This window comes from Pseudonaja textilis, chromosome 3, assembly GCF_049901715.1.
Source record: "Pseudonaja textilis isolate UNSWEBS1 chromosome 3, rPseTex1.2, whole genome shotgun sequence".
Taxonomy (NCBI): Eukaryota; Metazoa; Chordata; class Lepidosauria; order Squamata; family Elapidae; genus Pseudonaja; species Pseudonaja textilis.
The window spans coordinates 154,272,762-154,284,572 of record NC_141992.1 but is presented as its reverse complement, the minus strand read 5'-3'; positions in this window follow the sequence as shown (position 1 = coordinate 154,284,572).

Genomic DNA, 11,811 nt, shown 5'->3' with positions numbered 1-11,811 from the left:
TATTACTTTTTAAAATCAGACTTATTGTGTTTGTTTCTCTTTCTCCTGATCCCCAAAGTTATTCCTTGTGTCCATTACAGGCATATAATAGACTCTACTGCTCATGCAGGAGGGACTAGATGACCTCCAAGGTCCCTACCAACTCTGTTATTCTATGTTTTACCAACAATGTAGTCACAGATATGTTTGGGGAGGAACCTGCCCAATTCCCATTGGTGTTTTAGGCTGCTTCAGACATATGGCCATTTGGGAGGGACCAGCATTTAACTTCTACAGATCATCTACCCACGTTATGTGTGACCTCATTTTCCACAGAACTTACTGGGTTATTTGTTTATTTCTTTTTTAATTCAATTTCTTTTGTGTGTGGAATAGAATGGAATGGAATTCTTTATTGGACAAGTGTGATTAGACACACAAGGAATGTGTTTCCCTGTGTGTAAGCTGTCAAAGTACATTCAACAATAGTGATAAGCAACAAAGTTATAGTCATAAGAAGATAAGGAGATAGGTAATAGGAAGATGAGAACAATGATGGTAATATTTCTTTTTTAGATAGAAAGAAGAAATTTAAACAGGAAAGAGTGCAGGACCTGATTTTTAAAAATGATATCTCCCAGTTGTGTATTGCTCATTCTCTCACCACTGTGAGGCCTTCCGCTGCTGCTCCAAAAAGTGAGCTTTGCTTTTTACTGTTTTAATGATTTGGAGGAACATAATACAGTACTTTGGCCACCTAATGAGAAGGAAGGACTCACTGGAGAAGAGCCTAATGCTGGGAACGATTGAGGACAAAAGAAGGAGGGGACAACAGAGAATGAGGTCGGTGGATGGAGTCACTGAAGCAGTAGGTATGAGCTTAAATGGACTCTGGGGGAAGGTAGAGGACAGGAAGGCCTGGAGGAGTGTTGTCCATGGGGTTGCTATGGGTCAGACATGGCTTTGCAACTAAAAACAATTTTGCTACTCCATTCCATCTCCCTCTCCAGTTTCCTTTTCGGTGCTCCTGACCACAAGGTTAGAAATGGCATCAGTATCATTCCTTTCTAGCAATAGTCAAAGGAAGAAGTCACAAGTACAGCTGCACTGCTCCCTTCTGCTACATTTTATAGTATCAACCTTGTTAACTCTCAAGACTCTTTTTTCTGCAATGTGTTCTGAATCAACTGTGATTAACACACACACACACACACACACACACACACACATATATATATATATACATGGGTGTGTATGGGGTTTTTGTGTGTGTGTGTGTGTGTATGGGGGTGTTTGTTCTTTTGTGGTGGGCATCAGAATTTCATTTTTTAATGCTTGCCAGTGTGTTCACAGAAAAAAAGAAAGAAAAAGAAATAGGAAGGGAGTGTGGTGTGTGTGTGTGTGTGTGTGTGCAAAAGAGAGAGAGAGAGAAGAAAAGAAAGAGCAAGAAAGAAAGAGAAGGGAGAGAAAGAAAGGAAGAAAGAGAAACAAAGGAAAAGAAATGGCAAGAAAGAAAGAGAAGGAAGAGAAAGAAAGAAAGAGAAACAAAGAAAAAGAAATAGAAAGAAAGAAAGAAAAAGGAAGAGGGGGAGAAAGAAACAAAGAGAGAGAGAAAGAGAAAGAAAGAAAAAAGAAATAGGAGAAAGAAAGAAAGAAAAAAAACAGAAAGGAAGGGAGAGAGAGAAAAAAAATGCTGTGCTATTATTTTTAATTGTTCCATTATTATCATGTATTAATATTTTACACTGTCCCTACACCTAGAGTGGTTTTACTGCCTTTCTTTTGCCCAGGTATTTTTCAGGGTTTACAATACATACATTCAATGTCTGTAGTCCAGAGCATAAATACATGTGTGTGTGACTTATGATTTGAGTGGGGTGGATTTGTTGGAGTCCTGACAGCGTGTTTAACAGAGTTGAAAGGGACTTTGGAGGTCTTCTAGTCCAATCCCCTGCTCAGGCAGGAAAACTGAGGATGCCAAACTCCGAGTAGAGGTCCTGGGAAAGGTAATTCAGAATAACAGAATAACACTTAGAAGGGACCTTGGGGTGAACCTTATACCATTTCAGAGAAATGGCTGTCTGGTCTTTTCTTTAAAACTTCCAGTTTTGGAGCATCCAGAACTTCTGGAGACACACACAGGCAGTTCCACTGGTTAATTGTTCTCACTGTCAGGAAATTTCTCCTTAGTTTTAGGTTGCTTCTCTCCTTGATTAGTTTCCATCCATTGCTTCTTGTTTGCTTTCTGGTGCTTTGGAAAATACATTGCCCCCTTCTTCTTTGTGGAAGCCCCTTAAAAGCCTTTTGCCTATCACACTCTTGGGCAAAGTATGTGAGCCTTCCTCCTTTCAGTGGTCCATGAAAGTACATCTATAGTAGGTAAATAATACAGTCAAAAAAAGGCGAACAATATTTTTACAGAACTATGGATACGTTAAGGCTGGGTGTGACAAGGAATGGCTGGGAGGGGAGAGGCCAAGTGAGGCACCCCTTGATGTGAGTGACATTGAGTTGGCCACGCCCACCCAGTCACATGACCACCAAGCACACCCACCAAATAAGCCACACCCACAAAATTAGTAGTAAAAAAATTTCAATCTCACCACTGGAATAAGGGGAAGCCAGATTTGTTAACGACCATGTGATTTGCTTAATGATCAGAAAATTCGCTTTAGAACTATGGTGATTTCTTTAATGACAGTGGTTAAAATGGTCATAAAATTAGATCCAGTCACACAATGGCTCACTTAACAACTGCATGGCTTAGCAACTGCAATTACAATCCCAACTGTGGTTGTCAGTTGGGGACTTACCTGTAGAGCCCTGTGTTGAAATAGCTCAACAGACAGGTTGGAAGAGTGGAGTTTGCAAACTATTAGCCACTTTCATAGATGGCTTAAACTTGCCCATCACACACCTATTCATAATTGTACCACCCATTCAGGAAGAGTGATTTGTGGTAGTTTTCCGACTGGTAGGCAATAATTGGTAAGAGGGAAAACAAAATCCATCAATCACTTCCTTTAATTTACTGTACAATAAGTAAATAGAACATAATATGACCTCATTACTATGGCAGAATAAAGGTAGTCTTCAACTGGTAAACAGTATTATTTCTATTTCCTTCAAAGTGTTGAAAAAGGTCATCTTCCCCCATATACAAGTCCAACTTGGAGTCTTAGTGGATGATCACTTGAATGTGAGTCAGAGGTGTGCAGCAGCCACCCAAAAAGCTAATACAATCCTGGGTTGCATAAACAGGGGCATAGAATCAAGAACACATGAAATATTAGTGCCACTTTATAAAACCCTGGTAAGATCACACCTGGAATACTGCAACCATTTTGATCACCATGCCACAAAAACAGATGTTGAGACTTTGGAAAAAGTTCCAAGAAGAACAACTAAGATGATCAAAGGCCTGGAGACTAAACCATATGAAGAATGGCTGCACTGCTGCAGGTTTGGCTAGTCTAAAGAAAAGAAGAATTAGGGGGTGACATGATAGCATTATTCCAGAATTTGAGGGGCTGCCACAAAGAAGAGGGGATCAAATTATTCTCCAACGCACCAGAGGGCAGGACAAGAAACAATGGATGGAAACTAATCAAGGAGAGAAGCAACCTAGAATTAAGGAGAAATTTCCTGACAGTTAAAACAATTAACCAGTGGAACAACTTGCCTTCAGAAATCATGGGCGTTCCACCACTGGAAGTTTTTAAGAAGAGACTAGACAGTCACTTATCTGAAATGGTATAGGTTCTCTTGCTTCAGCAGGGGGCTGGACTAGAAGACCTCCAAGATCCCCCCCACTCTATTCTATTCTATTCTATTCTATTCTATTCTATTCTATTCTATTCTATTCTATTCTATTCCATTCCATTCCATTCCATTGTATTCTATGATACTGTTGACAGCAAAATAGATAAATATATAAAAGGATAATGGACAACAGTTCATTTGTATTATGTTTTAAGCTTTTAAGAACATGGTCAATGAAAATCCAGAGTAAATTAGCATTTTTGAGTGGATATACAGTAGCCTGTATATGAATCCCGGTTTGGTCACCATATTAATATGTGTGTGTGTGTGTGTGTGTGTGTGTGTAGCACACATGTATGGCATTACATGTATGGCATTCAGCTTTGTTCGGGTATTTTCCCACGTCATTATAGTTGTGCTTTTAAAGTTGTAGCAACGTTTCGACAGAATCTCATCTGCCATCATCAGGCTTCTGTATTGTGTTCGTCTGTGAGTCAGACTTTTACAGTTGTTTCAGTTTTAAATTTGGGGCTAGCCTACTGCTGTGCCAGAATGGTTTTTTCTTCATCCTGATTGGTTGGGAGTCTTGATCTGTGTTTATTGGTCTTGGAGTTTGCTGTGTTCTGCTTGATTGGTGTTTCTAATATCTTCTGTCTGTTTTGTGGCTTTTTTTGTCTTGGTTGGCTGGCAACATTGTGTTCCTGTATTGGAGGCTTTTAATGCAGCTTGGCTCCAAGTAAACGGACGGCTATCATTTGTTAGGAAGCTAGGTTTCATCTGGGTGCCTGGTTGGGGTGTGTTTGAGCTGGAGGTATCGGGGGGATCTGTTTGTGCCCAGGTGTTTGCCTGGCTTGTGGTGTGGAGATTTTTTTTGTTTGTGAGTGCAGGCTTCCAAATAATTGACAGTCTGGTGGAATCATCTCTTCTATTCATGCTTTCAGGTCTTTTTTCAATCTCTATAGCTTCTCTGATAATTCTGTGGCTGGGGTTTTCTATAGTGGCTAGAGTTTTGGTGCCATTGAAGTTGATGCTATGACCTGTGGCTTTCATGTGAGGAAAGTGTGTTCCAGCTTTTTTACTGCATTTTTGTGTTCATCCAGGTGGGTACTTATTCTTCTATTGGTCTGTCCAATGTATGTGGCCGCGCATGATGCACAGGGGACTTCGTATATGCCTTGGTTTTTCAGGTCAATTTTATCTTTGGGGTTTCTAAGGATGGCTGCTATTTTTCTGTCTGTTTTGAAGGCAGTCTTGATGTGATGCCAGTGTAGTATCTTACTGATTTTGTCTGTAGTACCTCTTATGTGGGGCAGGACAGCTGTTCCATAGGTCTGTTCATCTTCTAGGTCTCCATTATGTCTCAGTGTGTTTTTGTGGATCAAGCTGGTGATTTTGCTTTTGTGGAAGCCGTTGGCTGTCTGTTGGTTGACTGACAAAGAAGAGGGGGTCAACCTATTTTCCAAAGCACCAGAAGGCAAGATAAGAAACAATGGATGGAAATTAATCAAGGAGAGAAGCAACCTAGAACTAAGGAGAAATTTTCTAACAGTGGGAACAATTAACCAGTGGAATGACTTGTCTTCAGAAATTGTGGATGCTCCGTCACTTTTAAGAAGAGAACAGACACTTGTCTGGAATTGTGCAGAGTCTCCTACTTGCAGGGGGTTTGGAATAGAACAGTGGTCACCAACCAGTGGGCCGGGAACCACTGGTGGTCCGTGAGAAAATTTTGGTGGTCTGCAGAAAAATGTCACCTCCAAAGCACTCCCCAAAGCAATTGATCCAGGCTGCATGGGAAGACAAGGCTGCACCACCCACATGGCCCATGGGAACACAAGGCTTGTGTCATTTGCATTGCGAACAACACGAAGTAGTGAGGGGAGGGGGGAAGGGCAGAGGGGGGGAACTTGCCCCACTCATCCCTCATGCCTGGCCTGGCCACCAGGCTGCTTCTTTCTGCTTTTTTCTTCTTCTGCTTTTGGCTGCATGCAAGGAAAGCAGCAAAAGTCTGTCTTTCTCTCCCCCAAACTCTGCCAGAAATGAATCTTTGGGAGCCTGCAAGGCATCCGGCTCCAAGAGGCTGCGTCAGCATGACAAGTCCCACAAAGACTCATTTCTCGCAGAGTTTGGGGGAGAGAAAGAAATATTTTTGCTGCTTTCCTTGCATGAAGCCCAAAGTCTCTGTCTCTCACTCTCTCTCTCTCTCTCTCCCCCCCACCCGAGAACAGAGCTGGAGATGGTATCCTGCGATCCCAAATAAAGAATAATTGATCGGTGGGAAAATGGGGTGGGGAATTTTCCTGCAGACTTTTTTTGGGGAAAAAGGTTAGCGATCCGTCTAAAAGAAGACTTCCAAGGTCTCTTCCAACTCTGTTATTCTGCCTGCTACGGCAAGCATTTGGAGGCAGAGATTTACTTCTTTGAATTATTTCTTTTCTACCGAGAGTTTACTGTTGCTCAATATATTTAATAAGGTTTTCATTTCTAAGAAGCTTCCTCTCACCTGCTCTAATGTTTACTCAAGAGATTTTTTGAACTATCATTTTATAACCATAATTGCTATAGTTTTTCAATCTGTTTATAGCTAAACATGTTTGTGGAACACTTCGCCTTGTTGGACTCTGCTTTATTCATTTTGCTTGCAGATTATATTTATACTAGATCTTTTGATAAACCATTTTTCTTAACTAATTTCTCTGTTGATTTTTTTTTAAAAAAGATCAAAATGTCACTGCACAAAAGGAAGACAGATGAAATCAAGTCGTCAGTAATAAATAACAAAGCTTTTACTTAAACGTTGCTTAGAGGACACTTGAACAAACAAGCCCAAGCTTTTGGAAAAGAAACGAAATAATCTCTCCTTTTAAACTGAAATTATTTCAGCAATGTTTGAAAGTTGGTTGCTACCCACTCCCCACCCCCCGCCTAGAATGACAGAGAAAGCAAGTGGAGGATCAAATGGATTAGAGACTGAGCAAAGCACTTTGGGGACAGAAGATGTTTGAAGCCAAACCACAGACCACATTTGTCAAGCTCTTAAGAAATAAAAATGAAGGATCAAAGCAGAAACCTTTGACAAATATTAACATTGGTCACCTACTATTACTTTTGATGCACTTCTTTTTTAATTTGATGAAGGCAGCCAAGTTCTATAATAAAGAGGAATTATTTTGCACCTTTAGCAAAATAATACAACAGCAATATCACTAATGCAAGGAATCTAAAATGAAGATAAGGAACTCTGAAAACTCCTTCCACCCCAAAATTAGCCATTGATTCATACATTTGATGCAAAATCAGATCCCTGAGTCGAGAGCCATCCAAATGTATGGAATTTGAAGTATAGCAAATCTGTAAATAATGGTTGAGAATGACCAATGTAAAATATCTCAATAAAGTTCTTTAAGGATTTTTTCCCCCTAACTCTCCAATATCTTTTTAAATTAATAACAATGCAACCTTTTGCATTTCTACTCAGAAATAAAAACTTCTACTCCCAAGAGTTCAAAGATACTTATTCTTTATATGCTTATATAAGCAATGCTATCATAAAGACAAAACACAAATTAGACAATTTCATACACAGAGTGTAGCTGATTTTAAAAAACATTATGTGGGTACTGTACCTGGATCAGCATTACTGTGTATGACTTGGGAAGGCTAAAAGTTACTTTTCCCATCTGAATTTCACAACCAGTTTCTGTGCTGTGGGAGATCATTTTTCTGTTTTTAAGCTCAGAAGAGAGAACTTATAAATTAACCAGTTTTGGAAAGGATGGGGTAGGACTATTCCCCACCCTTTCATAGTCACTATGATCTAGATATCTCCACAAGCAACCATTGCGCTAACAAAATCCTTAGAGTAAATGTACAGTCTGAGAATTAAAAATTCCTAAGTACGTGTACTAGGATTAAATGCAGTAGTCTATCATTGAGCTGTCGATCTGATTAATATATTTTGAATACATCCTAAATTCATTTATTCTCCAGTAAATATTTTGATAATTCTCCTTTTGTTGCTTATCACACACACATGATGTTTAATAATTTGGCCACAGCAATTTTATCATGGTCCTGCTTAACAAACTACATATATCTAACACCTATGCTGCACATGAATATCTTGTTTTGTCTAATATTTTGAGCATCTGAATGCTACAGGCTTTTCACAAGACTGTTAGATCAATGCATTTCTGTACTGGTGTATTACAGTCATCAAGTTTAATATCTAGATCAACCTCTTTTATAAAAAATAAATAAATAAGATGCACTCCCAGTAGACACTTCTCTCTGTTTCTAAACTGAAAAGCTAAATGAAAAAACGTTATTTCAGTCAATTGAGTAGTTGAGGTTGGGCAGACTGAATATGAGGCAGAGAGATAGATAATTTCTAAGCTCAGAGATGAACCTCAGTTTCAACCGGCTGGGCGCCAGTTCTATTTTCCTCACCCTCTCAATCAGGTAGTTTTCAAGCCCATGCTGACATCCAGAGCAGCAGAAATCCAATTAGGAGCCTGGGCTCTGCTCCGTGTTTTATGAGCAACTTGATCCATAGTGAAGGATTTACAATATATGGTCTAGGTCCTAAGCATGGCTCTACATTCGGTGAGATGCATAATGGCAACAATAGCTCAGCCTTAATTTAAGAAATCAAGTCCCTGTCAAGGGTGGTAAATCATCTTTAAAACAAACACTCTTAAAGTTTTCAAGATAAAGGTCGTTCCCTTGTAATGATGTGGTAAGATGGAATGCCATGAGGAACTGGGCAGGGATTCAAAGCAGTAAAATCACATTAGGTAAGATTATAGTGGCCTCTTGTTGCTGGGATTTCAGAGAATGTTGGCACCAGGATGACATGCCAGATTATCTTTAACAGGACAAGTGTGTCCAATACATATTCTCACCTTTGCTTTTGAAAAACATAACAATATAGCCTTGGGGCCTTTCTAGCCTTTCACTGCAGAATTAAATTGTGAAGAAGGAACTGATGAGGGCTGATCGGAGTTGATTGGATATACAAAAGGGAATACTGAGGCACTCTATTAATTGTAATGCCATTTCACATGCTGCTGGTGAGCTGCTTTTCATCATATCTAGAGGAGAATGATTTCTTCCAAGCATCTTTTAGCTTTGAAAGAACAGATGCTGTTAGTTTTTAAGTCAATGCAATATGTGCTTTTGCTGAAATCTTCATCATGACGCAATGGAATAGATATTTCACAATGTGTTATAAATGTTATGAAGTATAAATGTGCAGAACAACACTTTGGAAAGTCATTAGGACTTTCAGGAACATCCACAAGGGATTTTTGCTGTTGTTAATGGCATTTCAGGTTAAGAAAAAAGAGGGGAGATTAAATTCTACAGTGATGGCCACACCATCTTGCCTTTTCTGACCTGATTGTGTAGACATAGCTATTTTCTTTCGTGATGTGTTTGAAAACATGATTTTGAGTGTGCTACTGTAATGAACCAAATTATTAAAGCAATGTGTCTTTAATGCTTCTTTTAAAGCGTCTGCAGGGTTGTTGTTTTTTCAGACTCTTGGAAAAGCTTGAAAGAAGTATGCCTACTCCAATTAAACAACAATTTTAAATGCATTAAATTTTAATTGCAACAATTTTAATTGCATTACAATGTTTGTAATAACTCTGGCTAGTCAAATCAACCTTCTTAAAAACTCTTTTTGACAAAGGCAGCATCTTACTTATTCTGAAAAACAAATATTATTCCAATAAAGTAGGAAACAATTTTAACAACTCTTCCTCACTACTTTGGTTATTGTATCCATTTGGGTATGTTCAATAGGCAATGATACAGACAGATGTTTATTACATATGATCCAATGCTAGAGAATTCCAACTGGGGCCAACATTTTTCCATATTTTATCTTTTCATCTGATCAATTTGCAGGTAAATAAAGTTGTAGAGCCACCAATAGCTGACCTTTCAAACCTTTATGTTGCCATATCATGTATATGATATGTCTTGCCCATTTATATTTTCATTTGTGTGCCATTTTGATTACATCTTTAATGTTAGCTGTGGAGCAAATTTATGTATTCCAGATTTTCTGAGAGAAATCTTTATTACTGCCTTTTTCCTTGGACACTGTGTTAATCACAGTTTCTTCTCTTTCACCTTTGTTAGGCTTCACACTCTGCAGTTGTAGGTCATTGCTGATTTAACTATGGTGTTGATGATGTTCATTTAGTGTTTTTCACCTGTTGGAAGATTGGTTATATGAGGTTAAAATTGAACATGCGCTGTTCTTCAGCATGATACTTCTTGGTCAACTCTTTGTGTGGCATCGATCTCTTGGCCAAGGTGGATGAATTTATATTTTCTATTGGCTCATCATGTGGTTTTATTTCATGACATGGGCAGAACTGGTTTTGCAAGCTTTGGACCATTTTCTGTTGATTTTCAGGCTGACTGCTCTGCTTGCCGTATTGAACTCGTGAAAATACTCTTTGGCTTTTGGACATGGTGGCTGGTATCCTCTTCTACCTCACGTTTCCTGGCTCTCTGACTTTATGTTTTTCCCCATTATTACTGATTTCTGCCCAAGGCAGCACCAGATTTTCTTTTGTCCTTCAAAAATTATATTGGGACATCTTCCTTGTGATATCACTTGGTCCTTCCTTTGAATCTCAGACTTTGTCAGCCTAGCAGTCCAATCTATGAAGATTTTCTTCTTCTTCTTCTGTAACATGGAAACTCATTTTCTAACCATTAGGCAGGAATGGGATATGATATAATTGGTGCTATATTTGATCCAGTGTGAATTTGGCATTGAGTTTTTTTCCTTTTAAATTTGGAAAGGCACTCTATAATCCATATACTGTGCAATAGACATTTTACTTGGTTTGTGATCCCAGTGCTTATAATTTTTTAAATACTGAAATAAAGCCAGTGTGATCGTGTTCTTAAAGACCTCTCTTTTTGTTCAGATTCCTTTATTAATATTTGACCGATTCTGGATGTAATCTTGTGCCAGCTTGCTTCCAAGTAAACATAGAGGTGATTTTGAATGAGTTCTTTATCTATATTTTTCTTATTGAAAAGCTAAAAGAAAAGCAATGGAGTAAGTACTTAGAGCATACTGGTGGTTAAAACTGGTTGTACAGGTTTATGTGTCTATCCCTGCACAATGTTGCCCTTGTAAAGCTTTGTACCATAAGAGGTGAACTTGGATTGCCCTTGTAGTGCAAAGTTTATTTCCTGGGCATCCCATTAAAATGGTTTCTTAGACTATTGTAAATAATAAATCAATAAATAGGACTTGTAAGTAGATGTGACAAAATTGTTCTCTTCAAGGCAGGGAAAATAATTATAAAAGCACTCAGAAGCAAATAGCTTGAAAGAAGTCTCTGAATATTTGCTTACACCTAGACAGACAGAATACAGTGAAAACGGAGCTAAAAGATTATTTTCCATTTAAAAATAATAGTTTATAGTAGAAGAGGTGTTGTGAAAGTTGGACCATGAAAATAACTAGATAAGCAAAAAACTGACTTGCTTGAACTGTAGCATTAGAGAAACTTGCTTGGATAACAAAAGCGACAAAGAAACAAGTTTTTATCTTGTTGTAAATTGACTTGACATCAATTGATGGTGAGACAGGTGATATATAAATTTAATAAAATAAACAAATACTACCCACAGACCTTGCTTATACAAGTAGTCCTCATTTAATGACCACAATTTGGGTTGGAACTTGATCATTAAGTAAAGCAGTTCCTAAGTGAAATTGCAGCAATGCTTGTCTCTTGCTTTGGGTTTCTTTTATTTTTATAGGCCTTTGAAGGTCATAATGCAAGAACTGATCACAAAGTTACTTTTTTTTCACTATTGTAATTGTGAATGGTTGCTGAAATAGGCAGTTACTAAATGAGGATTACTTCTAGTATGAAATACAAGGCTCCTATTTTATGCTTTGGGAGTGTGCTTTTTATTCTTAAAAAATCCTGGAAGATGTATTTGTTTTTTTAAAAAATGGCTTCCCACATTTTGATGCAAATAAATTGACTAAATTGACTAAAATATATTATTTTCTTATCATCTTGA